At 41.5% G+C, this 12460-nt stretch overlaps 1 protein-coding gene across 15 annotated transcripts in view; it reads left to right on the plus strand.

Annotated features, from left to right (window-relative positions):
• NSD1 (nuclear receptor binding SET domain protein 1) overlaps positions 1-12460 on the plus strand; it is a 159392-nt gene that overhangs the window by 28390 nt on the left and 118542 nt on the right. The window contains exon 2 of one of the 15 annotated variants that reach the window (XM_032269933.1): positions 8029-8060. The exons of the other annotated variants lie outside the window; for them this stretch is intronic. The gene's annotated coding sequence lies outside the window, so the exon portion shown is untranslated. The remainder of the gene's footprint in view (positions 1-8028; positions 8061-12460) is intronic. 15 annotated transcript variants of the gene reach the window in all.

The following is a 12460-nucleotide window of genomic DNA, read 5'->3' on the forward strand; positions in this document are numbered from 1 at the left end:
CACCCGCCTCGGCCTCCCAAAGTGCTGGGATTACAGGCTTGAGCCACCGCGCCCGGCCTCCTTTTTTTTTTTAATTAAAAAAAAATTTATTTTTTAGAGACAGGGTTTCACCATGTTCGCCACACTAGTGACGAACTCCTGACCTCAGGTGATCCGCCCTCCTCAGCCTCCCAAAGTGCTGGGATTACAGGTGTGAGCCAGCGCGCCCAGCCTAATATTTTGTTTCTAAAAAGCCACAGGGTGTCACTATTTTGCCCAGGCTAGGTCTCAAACTCCTGGGCTCAAGCAGCCCTTCCATCTAGGCCTCTATTTTTGTGTAACGATTGAAATTATATTTTTTTCTACCTGAATTTTTCCTGTGAACATTGGGTTTTGTATTTACAAACCTGTTTTCTGTTTCTTTTCTTTCCCTTTTCCTTTTCTTTTTTCTTTTATTTTGTCTTTTCTTTTTGAGATAGAGTCCAGCCTGGAGTGCCATGGCACGATCTTGCAAGGTGCACTTGAAACCTCTGCCTCCCAGGTTCAAGTGATTCTCCTTACTTAGCCTCCTGAGTAGCTGGGACTGCAGGTGCGCACCACCACTCCTGGCTAATAGTTGTATTTTTAGTAGAGACGGGGTTTTATTATGTTGGTCAGGCTAGTCTCGAATTCCTGGCCTCAACAGATCTACCTGTCTCAGCCTCCCAAAGTGCTGAGATCACAGGTGTGACCCAAGGTTCCAAGCCCTTGTTTCTGTTTCTTTCCTTTGGCTGCTACGTAGTGGGAAAAATCACAGATTAAATCCAATTGAGGCCAGGCGTGGTGTATCATGCCTGTAATTTGAGCACCTTGGGAGGCTGAGGTGCGCAGATCATCTGAGGTCCGGAGTTTGAGACTAGCCTGGCAAACATGGGGAAACCTTATCTCTACCAAAAGTACAAAAAATTAGCCCGGTGTGGTGGCTCACACCTGTAGTCCCAGCTACTTGGGAGGCTGAGGTAGAGAATTGCTTGAACCCAGGAGGCAGAGGTTGCAGTAAGCTGAGATCACGCCACTGCACGCCAGCCTGGGCGAGAGAGTGAGACTCCATCTCAAAAAAAACAAAAAAAATCTAATTGAAAAATCTCACCGGATCTTTCCCATTTTTTACTGGGAATTTGTTAACATTGACCAGGCTGGAAGTCATTATGGGTTATTTTTGAGATGGGGGTCTCATTGTGTCACCCAGGCTGCAGTTCAGTGGCAGGATCTTGGTGCACTGCAACCTCTGTGTCCCGGGCTTAAGCGATCCTGTCATCTCTGCCTCCTGAGGAGCCAGAACCACAGGTGTGTGCCACCACACCTGGCTAATTTTTGTATTTTTAGTGGAGATAGAGTTTTGTCCTGTTTGCCAGGCTGGTCTCAAACTTCTGAGCTGAAGCAATTTGCCTGCCTTGGCCTTCCAAAGTGCTGAGATTACAGGCGTGAGTTACTTTGCCTTGCCCATTATAGTTTTATTGTGTGTGTGTGTGTATGTGTGACTGGATTTCACTCTGTCATGCAGGCTGGAGTGCAGTGGTGCAATCTCAGTTCTCTGCCTTCTGGACTCAAGCAATCCTCCCACCTCAGCCCCTTGGCACAGGCATCACCTCACCTGTCTTAAGTTTTGGTTTTTTGTGGAGATGGAGTTTTGCCATGTTGCCCAGGCTGGTCTAGAATTCCTGAGCTCAAGTGATCCACCTGCCTCAGCCTCCCAGTGTGCTGGGATTACAGGCACGAGCTACTATGCTCGGTCGTACCCGGCTAACTTTTAAAAAATTTTTTGTAGAGACAGGGTCTCCCTATGTTGCCCAGGTTGGTTTCAAGCTGCTAGAGTAAACTGCTGGCCTTCAAAAGTAAATGTGAAATAACTAGTTAACTTCCCTCTCCATTGACAAATAATGCCAAAAGTGATAAAGATGAATGAAATGTCTTATATAGAAAGGCAGCTTGGGATTGTAGAAAGAATATAGGCTTTGGAGTTGAAATTGGACAGGCTTCCATTTGAGACCGTACTTGAGTCCTGTGCTTCCCTTAGACAAGGAAACTTTCAACCTTAGTTTTTAATCTGTAAGGTGTTTTGAAAATTAATTCCTAGTATAGTACTTGGCACATGGTAGATATTTGCTGCTATCCTTATTTCTCATAGTTAACATATGCCAGGCAGCCAGCGTCTGTACTAAGCACTTAATAAGTATTATCTCATTTAATCCTCAAAAGAACCCTACCTAAGTTACTAGACACAACCATTATTTCAGGTTTACACATTAAGAAATTGAAGCTTAGAGAGATTTAATTGTTTGTCCAAGTGATGGTGCTGGTATTCCAACTAAGGCCATCTGCTTTCAGAGCATTTACTGTTAGGCTACCTCTACTGTTGCAGAGTACTAAGAAAACTTAACTACATAATATATTTTTAGTGGATTCTTGTCTTTTTGTAAATGGAAGGTTAAAATGAGAGGTAGGAATTTTTTTTGTTTGTGAGATAATGGTCTCGCTCTGATGAGAGGTAGGAATTTGATTACTTGTATTTGTGGTCTGCATATAAATTTGGCCAGAAAACATCAATAGAAAGGCAGATGTCATCTGCAAATCTGTCCCATCCTGTACCTCACAGGAAAATGTAACTTTTTTTTTTTTTTTTGAGACAGAGTCTCGTTCTGTCCTGCAGGCTGGAGTGCAATGGCTTGGTCTTGGCTCACTGCAACCTCAGCCTCCTGAGTAGCTGGGATTACAGGCACCCATCACCAAGCCTGGCTAATTTTTGTATTTTTAGTAGAGACAAGGTTTCACCACATTGGCCAGGCTGGTCTCGAACTCCTGGCCTCATGATCTGCCTGCCTCAGCTTCCCAAAGTGCTGGGATTACAGGCGTGAGCCATCATGCCCGGCTAGAAAATGTAACTTCTTTCTAGTATGAGGATTTATATCTTTGTCTGACTTCTGAGTTGTAGCCATTTATTAACAATCACATTGTAAGTATAACTATGAAGTAATAAAATGTTCTTTCCTTTTATTATACTGGAGATGAATGCTTCCTTCAAAAAATAGTTTTATCTTGGAAGGTAGCCAGTTTTTAAAATTTGAGATAAAACAGCTGGGCCCAGGCAGGTGGATCACCTGAGGTCAGGAGTTCAAGACTTGCCTGGGCAACATGGTGAAACCCTGTCTCTACTGAAAATACAATTAGCTGGGCATAGTGGTGGGCGCCTTTAATCCCAGCTACTTGGGAAGATGAGGCAGGAGAATTGCTTGAATCCAGAAGATGGAGGTTGCAGTGAGCTGAGATTGTGCTGTCGCATTCAAGCCTGGGTGACGGGTGAAACTCCCATCTCATTAAAAAAAAAAAAAAAATGGAGGTAAAACTTAAATAACTTAAGCCTGATTGTAGTGGCTCACACCTATAATTCCAGCACTTTGGGAGATCAAGACAGGAGGATCACTTGAACTCAGAAGTTTGAGACCAGCCTGAGCAACATAGGGAGACCTTGTCTCTACAAAAAAAAAATACAAATTTTAAAATTAAATAAGTTAAAATTCACCATTGTAAGCATTTTATTTTATCTTATTTATTTTGAGACAGGGTCTTGTTCTGTCACCCAGGCTGGAGTGCAGTGGGAGGATCACAGCTCACTACAACCTCTGCCTCCCAGATTCAAGTGATTCTTCTGCCTCACCCTCTGTAGCTAGGATTACAGGGGCCTGCTACCACACCCTGCTAATTTTTGTGTTTTTAGTAGAGACAGGGTTTCACCATGTTGGCCAGACTGGCTCGAACTCCTGATTGAGCTCAAGTGTTCTTCTTGTCTTGGCCTCCCAAAGTGAGCCACTGTGCCTATTCCTTAGCCTACTTTAAAATTGGATTTGCCTTTTTCAAAAATTGTGAGTTCTTTATATATTGTGGATATTAAATGCTTAAATAGAGATAAGATTTCCAAATTTTTTTCCCCATTCTGTTTCTGTAGGCTCATTCACATTCTTTTTCTTTCTGAGACAAAGTCCTATTCTGTTGCCCAGGCTGGATTATAGTGGTGTGATCATAACTCACTGCAGCCTTGACTTCCCTGGGGTGAAGCAATCCTTCCCTCCCACCTCAGCCTCCCAAGTAGCTAGGACTACAGGTATGTACCACCATGCCTGGCAAATCGTTGTTGTTGTTACAGTGAGAGGTTCCCACTGTATTGCCCAGGCTGGAACTTGGATTCAAGTAATTTTCTAGCCTTGGCCTCCCGAAGTGGTGGGATTATGGGCATGATCCACTGCTCCCAGCCCACATTCTTGATAATTTTCTTTCATTTAAAAAGTGTTAGTTTTAGGGGTGGGCATGGTGGCTCATGTCTATAATCCCAGCACTTTGAAAGGCCAAGGTGGGTGGATCTCTTAAGCTCAGGGGTTCAAGACCACCCTAGGCAACCTGGCAAAACCATGTCTCTACAAAAAATACATGGCATGCACCTGTAGTCTGAACTACTAGAGAAGCTGTGACAGGAGGATTGCTTGAATCTGGGACCAGAGGCTGCAGTGAGTGAAAATGATGCCACTGAACTCTAGCCTGGGTAAAAACTGAGATGCTGTCTCAAAAAAAAAGTTTTACTTTTTTTTGAAGAGGGGATTCTAACTTCATCTATTTTTTTTGTTGTTGTTGCTCATAGTTTTGTTGTTCAGTCTCTGAATCTTTTGCCAGATCTGAAGTTATGAACACTTATCCTTAAGTTTTCTTATAAAAGTTTTGTAGTTTTAACTCTTATGTTTAGGCCATTGATACATTTTGAGTTACTTTTTTTTTTTTTTTTTTTAGATGCAGCCTCATTCTGTTGCCCAGGCTGGAGGGCAGTGGTGTGATCTTGGCTCACTGACACTGCCGCCTCCTGGGTTCAAGCAGTTCTCTTGCCTCAGCCTTCTGAGTAGCTGGGATTGCAGTCACATGCCACAACATCCAGCTAATTGTTTTGTTTATTTTTAGTAAACAAATGGGGTTTTACCATTTTGGCTAGGCTAGTCTCAAACACCTGACCTCAAGTGATCTGCCTACCTCGACCTTCCAAAGTGCTGGGATTACAGGTGTGAGCCACTGCATCCGGCCTTGAGTTACTTTTTATCTATATTGAATGAGGTATAAGCCAAAGTTTATTAGGTAATCTAGTTTTCTCAGTACCGTATGTTGAGGAGACTATTATTCTTTTTCCATTGAATTTAAAATAGACTAATTTTTTAACATTCCTTTCAAAAGACCATTCTTTTTCCATTTGCTATTGCTTTTTCCTTGTCAAAAATTTATTGAATATGGCTGGGCACCTAACCAACATGGAGAAACCCTGTCTGTACTAAAAATACAAAATTAGCTGGGAATGGTGGTACATGCCTCTAATTCCAGCTACTTGGGAGGCCGAGGCAGGAGAATGTTTGAAACCGGAAGGTGGAAGTTGTGGTGAGCTGAGATTGTACCATTGCACTCCGGCCTGGGGGACAAGACCAAAACTCTGTCTCAAAAAAACAAAAAAGAAAAAATTATTGAATGTTTTTGTGAGGCTGTATTTCTAAATTTTTAAATTTTATTCTGTTGGTCTATATTTCTACTGTTAGACCACTAGTACGCACTGTTTTTCATTACTGTAGCTGAATTCTGCCTCTGAGTTCTTTAATCTTATTTTGTTTTCCAATACAGATGGTCCCTGATTTACGATGGTTCTACTTAGAATTTTTGAACTTCATGATAGGTTTATCTGGGTGTAACCCCAGAGTAAGTTGAACATCTGTAGTTAACAATGGTTTGACATAATATATTTTCGACTTACGATGGGGCAATTGGGATGTATCCCCATTGTGAGTTGAGGAGCATCTCTATTGTTTTGGCTATTCAGGCTTTCTGTTGTTTAATGTAATTTTTACTTTTTGGTGGAGGTGTGCAGTATCGAATGAACCTAGGACCTCATGCATACAGTTCCATATGAATTTGAGATTAGCTTTTAATTTCTTTAAATAGGCCATTGGAATTTTCATGAGGATTGCACTGAATCTGCAAACCATTTTAGGGAGTATTGCCGTGTTTTTTTTTTTTTTTTTTTTGAGACGGAGTTTCACTTATGTTACCCAGGCCGGAGTGCAATGGCGCGATCTTGGCTCACCGCAACATCCGCCTCCTGGGTTCAGGCAATTCTCCTGCCTCAGCCTCCTGAGTAGCTGGGATTACAGGCACGCACCACCATGCCCAGCTAATTTTTTGTATTTTTAGTAGAGACGGGGTTTCACCATGTTGACCAGGATGGTCTCGATCTCTTGACCTCGTGATCCACCCGCCTCGGCCTCCCAAAGTGCTGGGATTACAGGCTTGAGCCACCGCGCCCGGCCCTGAGTATTGCCATTTTAACAACACAGTATTAAAATTTTTAAGTAAAATGAACTTGGGATGTCTTCCCATTTCTTTCTTTTTTTTTTTTTTTTTTTGTTTTGAGACAGAGTCTCACACTGTTCCCTGGGCTGGAGTGCAATGGCCCAATCTCGGCTCACTGCAGCCTCTGCCTCCTGGGTTCAAGTGATTCTCCTGTCTCAGCCTCCCAAGTAACTGGGATTTAGCTACTACGCCAGGCTAATTTTTTGTATTTTTGATAGAGACGGGGTTTCACCATTTCGGCCAGGCTGTTCTCGAACTCCTGACCTTGTGATCCGCCCACCTCGGTCTCCCAAAGTGCTGGGATTACAGGTGTGAGCCAGTGCACCTGGCCTCTTCCCATTTCTTTAGTTTTTTTTTTAAATTTCCTTTCAACAGTGTTTTCTAATTTTCACTGTATAAGACTTTTCAACACCTAGGTTAAATTTATTCATAGGTACAAACAATTGTTCATTCCCATGGTTTTACTTAATGATTTTTTAACTTTATTGTAGGGTTTACTGGAGTATTAAATGCATTTTCAACTTACGGTATTTTTGACTTATGATGAGTTTGTTGGGACTTAGCCCTATTGTAATTTGAGGAGCATCCATCTGTGTGTCTGTCTTTTGGATGCTGTTGTAAGTGGAATTTTTTTGCTCAGTTTCCTTTTTGGATTGTGCATTGCTTTTTTTTTTTTGAGATGGAGTCTCACCCCGTTGCCCAGGCTGGATTACAATGGCAAGATCTTGGCTCACTGCAACTTCTGCCTCCCAGGTTCAAGTGATTCTCCTGCCTCAGCCTCCTGGGTAGCTGAGATTACAGGCGCCTACTACCACACCCAGCTAATTTTTGTATTTTTAGTAGAGATGGGGTTTCACCATGTTGGTCAGGCTGGTTTCAAACTCCTGACCTCAGGTGATCCACCTGCCTTGGCCTCCCAAAAGTGCTGGGATTGTAGTCGTGAGCCACCGTACCTGGCCAGTTTATTTATACCTACAGCATAAAAATCCATGCTTCAGGATTCGATCACTAGGAAAGCATTTTCTGCTTCTTGCTAGATTGTAGAAGCATTTTTCCTTCAAAAAGTAGTTGAGATTCTTGAAGAAGTGGCAGTGAGTTGGGAAGAGGTCAGGTGAATATGGCAGATGAGGCAAAACTTCTTAGCCCGATTTGCTCAACTTTTGAAGCATTGGTCGTGTAACGTGTAGTGGGGCATTGTTGTGAATAATTGGGTCCTTTTAGTTGATGAATGCCAGCTGCAGGCATTGCAGTTTTCCTTGCATCTCATGATTTGCTGAGCATTCTTCTCAGATGTAATGGTATTACCAGGATTCAGAAAGCTATAGTGGATCAGACCAACAGCAGACCACCAAGCAGTGACCATGACCTTTTTTTGGTGCAAGTTTGGTTTGGGAAGTGCTTTGGATCTGCTTCTTAGTCCAACCACTGAGCTATTGGTTACTGGTTGTTGGTTAAAATCCACTTTTCATTGCATGCCACAGTCCGATTAAGAAATGGTTCATTGTTAATGTGTAGAATAAGGAGGAGAAGACAGTTCAGAACGACGATTTTTAAAAAAAATTTTTGCTGAGCTCATGAGGTGCACCCACTTATTGAGCTTTTTCACTTTTCCAATTTGCTTCAAATGCTGAACGACCGTAGAATGGTCGACGTTGAGCTCTTCGACAACTTGGGTAAGTTGTAAGAGGATCAGCTTCGATGATTGCTCTCAATTGGTTGTTGTCAACTTCCCATGGCCGCCCACTACTCTCCTCATCTTCAAGGCTCTCACCTGCTTCACACAAGTTCTTGAACCACCACTGCACTATACGTTTGTTTGAAGTTCCTGGGCCAAACGTGTTGCTGATGTTGTGAATTGTCTCCACTGCTTTATGACCCATATTGAACCTGGATAAGAAATTGCTCAGGCCGGGCACGGTGACTCAAGCCTGTAATCCCAGCACTTTGGGAGGCCGAGGCGGGTGGATCACGAGGTCAAGAGATCGAGACCATCCTGGTCAACATGGTGAAACCCTGTCTCTACTAAAAATACAAAAAACATTAGCTGGGCATGGTGGCGCGTGCCTGTAATCCCAGCTACTCAGGAGGCTGAGGCAGAAGAATTGCCTGAACCCAGGAGGCGGAGGTTGCGGTGAGCCGAGATCGCGCCATTGCACTCCAGCCTGGGTAACAGGAGCGAAACTCCATCTCAAAAAAAAAAAAAAGAAATTGCTCAAATTTGCTTTTTGTCTAACATCATTTCCATAGTGTGAAATAAAATAAAAAGTAAGTAATAAGTCTTTGGCGAAAATAACATAAAGCAAGAAATGCCCATTAAAATGACATATAACATAACCACATTTATTTAAGAATGTATTCCAATATCAAATGGCAAATTCCAACAATGCAAAAACTGCAATTACTTTTTTTTTTTTTTTTTTAAAGACGGAGTTTCACCATGTTGGTCAGGCTGGTCTTGAACTTCCGACCTCAGATGATCTGCCTACCTTGGCCTCCAAGGTGTTTGGATTATAGGCGTGAGCCCACCATGCCCGGCCTGCAGTTACTTTGATATCAACCTAATAGTTTGCTTAGTGTTTTTTTTATCATGAAAGGGTGTTGGATTTTCAAAATGTCTTTGCTGTCTGTTGAGGTGATCATGTGTTATTTTGCTTTTTGTATTATTGTGGGGTATAACTGATTTTTTCTTTTTTTGATTGGGGTCAGTACCCTTTTTGTTTTTGTAAAGTGTGTGTGACTTTATTTACTTTGTTAGTGGTGGAGTCTCACTCTGTTGCCCAGGCTGGAGTGCAGTGGCATGATCTTGGCTCACTGCAGCCTCCCAGGTTTCAAGTAATTCTCCTGCCTCAGCCTCTGAAGTAGCTGGGACTATAGGCATGTGCCGTCCCTCTTGGCTTTTTTTTTTTTTTTTTTTTTTTTTTTTTGTATTTTAGTAGAGATGGAGTTTCACCATGCTGCCCAGGCTGGTCTTGAACTCCTGAGCTCAGGCAATCCGCCTGCCTCGTCCTCCCAAAGTGCTAGGATTACAGGCATGAGCCACTGTGCCCAGCTGACTTCATTTTCTTTTTATTTTTTGCAAAGTGTATCATTCATCCATTTGTAAGTATACAGTTCAGTGCATTACGTATATTCACAGTGTTATATAATCATCATTATCTATACCAAAGTGTTTCAACATCGCCAACATAAACTATTAATTAAGCAGTAATTCCAAATAGCTCCCTATTCCTACTACTTGGTAACCTGGATTTTTTCTCTCCCTTTGAATTTGCCTATTTTATTTTAGGTAATTAATATAAATGGTACCACATAATATTTATCTCTATATCTGGCTTATTTTACTTAACATAAAGTGGGGCCAATTTTAACACATTTTTATCACTTTAAAATGAAACCTTCTTGCTTGATAATTTACTGTGTTTAAAAAAACAAAGGAAACCTTGTACTCTTTAATTACCATCCTCCTACACCTCAACTTCCCCATCCCTGAGTAACCATTAAACCATTTCCTGTCTCTAGATCTATTTGAGACTCATGCGAATGGAATTATATAATATGTAGACTTTTGTGACTGTTTTTTTCTATTAGCATGATGTTTTTCTAGGTTTATCCCTATTTTAGCATGTATCAGTACTTCATCCTTTTTTTTTAGCCACATAATACTTCATTGTATGGCTATTTCACGTTTTGTTACCATTCGTCAGTTGATGGTCATCATCCCAAACTTTGTACATGTTGAATGACCCTCCATTCCTCTCTTCGTCTATTTTGGCCATTTCATAGTAACTCTATTTGAGGTTTCTGTGAATTTGCCTTTCCTAGGTAGTTCATATAAGTGGAGTCATACAATATTTGTCCATTTGTGTCTGGTGTATTTCACTTAGCATAATGCTTTCAAGGTTTTTGCATGTTGCAGTATGTATCAGGACTTCATGTCATGGTTTAATAATCTTCCATCATGTAAATAATAACACTTCATATTATCCATCCCTCTGTGTTGGACATTTGAGTTGATTTCACCGTTTCGATAATGTGAATAATGTTGCTATGAACATGGGTGTGCAAATATCTGTTTGAGTCCCTGCTTTCAGTTCTTTTTGGTATATGCCTAGTAGCTGGGTCACATGGTAATTTCATACTTAACTCTTCGAGGAAGTCCACCCCTTCTTTCTTAAGTCTTTTATATAAATCTTTGAGGGGTTTCCTTAGTTCAAATAATTGCTTGTGATAGTTTTTCCAACTTATTGGCTGTTTTGGGGAGATACTGGCCCTTGAAGTTCATGACAACTCCATTTCCTCTGGTGTCACTGTAGTTACTTTTGACTTGTGGCAACCTTTGCTAAAAATATTTTTGGATCCTGGATGTGGTGATTCATAACCTGTAAACCTAGCACTTTGGGAGGCCAAGGTGTGAGAATTTCTTGAGGCGGGAGTTAGAGACGCTTTTGGAGTTTATTTTTAATAAGTGTCATTTTTTTTTTTTAAATATCAGTCTTAAAATTATTTCTTCAAAGACAGTTGTGCTTAGGCCTTCATGCTTCTATCAGGTAAAATGAAATAAAGACTGAATCTGGTGAATAAATAACACTAGTAGATAATAGCTTCTAAGTGAGATTTTGAAGTAACATGAATGGTTTTCATCATGTAGTATGTAGAAATGACTTCTTAGTGATAATGTGTGGTAGGATTTGGCAAACAATAGCCTTCAGTCCAAATCAGGCTAACAGCTGTTTTTTTTTTTTTTTTTTTTTTTTTTTTTGGGGGGGGGTTTCACTCTCGTTACCCAGGCTGGAGTGCAATGGCGCAATCTCGGCTCACCGCAACCTCCGCCTCCTGGGTTCAGGCAATTCTCCTGCCTCAGCCTCCTGAGTAGCTGGGATTACAGGCACGCGCCACCATGCCCAGCTAACTTTTTGTATTTTTAGTAGAGACGGGGTTTCACCATGTTGACCAGGATGGTCTCGATCTCTTGACCTCGTGATCCACCCGCCTCGGCCTCCCAAAGTGCTGGGATTACAGGCTTGAGCCACCGTGCCCGGCCCCTTAGCTGTTTTTATAAAACCAATGAACCAACAATAGTTTTTCATTGAGGCAAAATCACTGAGGCTAGTTGTGGTGTATCATGTCTGTAATCCCAGCACTTTGAGAGGTTGAGATGGGAGGATGGCTTGAGCCCAGGACTTGGAGACCAGTCTAGGCAACATTGCAAGACCCTGTGCCTACAAAAAAAATTTTTTTAATTAGCTGGGTGTGGTGGCACACATTGTGTAGTCCCAGCTACTTGGAAAACAGAGGTGGGAGGATTACTTGAGCCTGGTGTGTTGAGGCTGCAGTGAGCTGAGATTGTGCCTTTGCACTCTAGCCTGGGCAACAGAGCAAGAGACCTTGCCTCAAAGAAAAATTTTTTTTTGTATCATGTTAGAATTATATGAAATTAAAACATCAGTAACTATATATGAAGTTCTGTTGGAACATGGCCACTCATATGTTGTCTGTGGCTGCTTTTGTGCTGTGATGGGAGGATTGAGTAATTTTGAGTGTATGTCTTGCAGAATCTAAAATACTTACTATCTGGTTTTTATACAGAAAAAAGTTTACTGACGTGTGTGATTATCACAGGTTATTGATTGGTATTCTGAGAAAAATAATTGTTCATACATGTTCTAGTGTGACTGCCAAAATATTGTTTCATAAATATATCTAATATTTTTAGTTTTAATGGATGAAACAGTAATTTTGTGGTTAAATTAACAGTAATGCAACTTATTCTGATTAGTGGGAAGGATGTTTTAGTGATATTTTCATATTCACATTATCCTGTTAGCATTCCTTTTTATTCTCTTCCTTGGTCATCAGCAAAGAGGGTGAAAGATCTTCAGTGCTCTCATAATATTGTTACTGTATTTACCTTTTTTTTTTTTTTTTTTGAGATGGAGTTTCGCTCTTGTTACCCAGGCTGGAGTGCAATGGCGCGATCTCGGCTCACCGCAACCTCCGCCTCCTGGGTTCAGGCAATTCTTCTGCCTCAGCCTCCTGAGTAGCTGGGACTACAGGCACGCGCCACCATGCCCAG

Source organism: Sapajus apella, unplaced genomic scaffold, assembly GCF_009761245.1.
Source record: "Sapajus apella isolate SASKATOON/1434 unplaced genomic scaffold, GSC_monkey_1.0 scaffold200, whole genome shotgun sequence".
Lineage (NCBI taxonomy): Eukaryota > Metazoa > Chordata > Mammalia > Primates > Cebidae > Sapajus > Sapajus apella.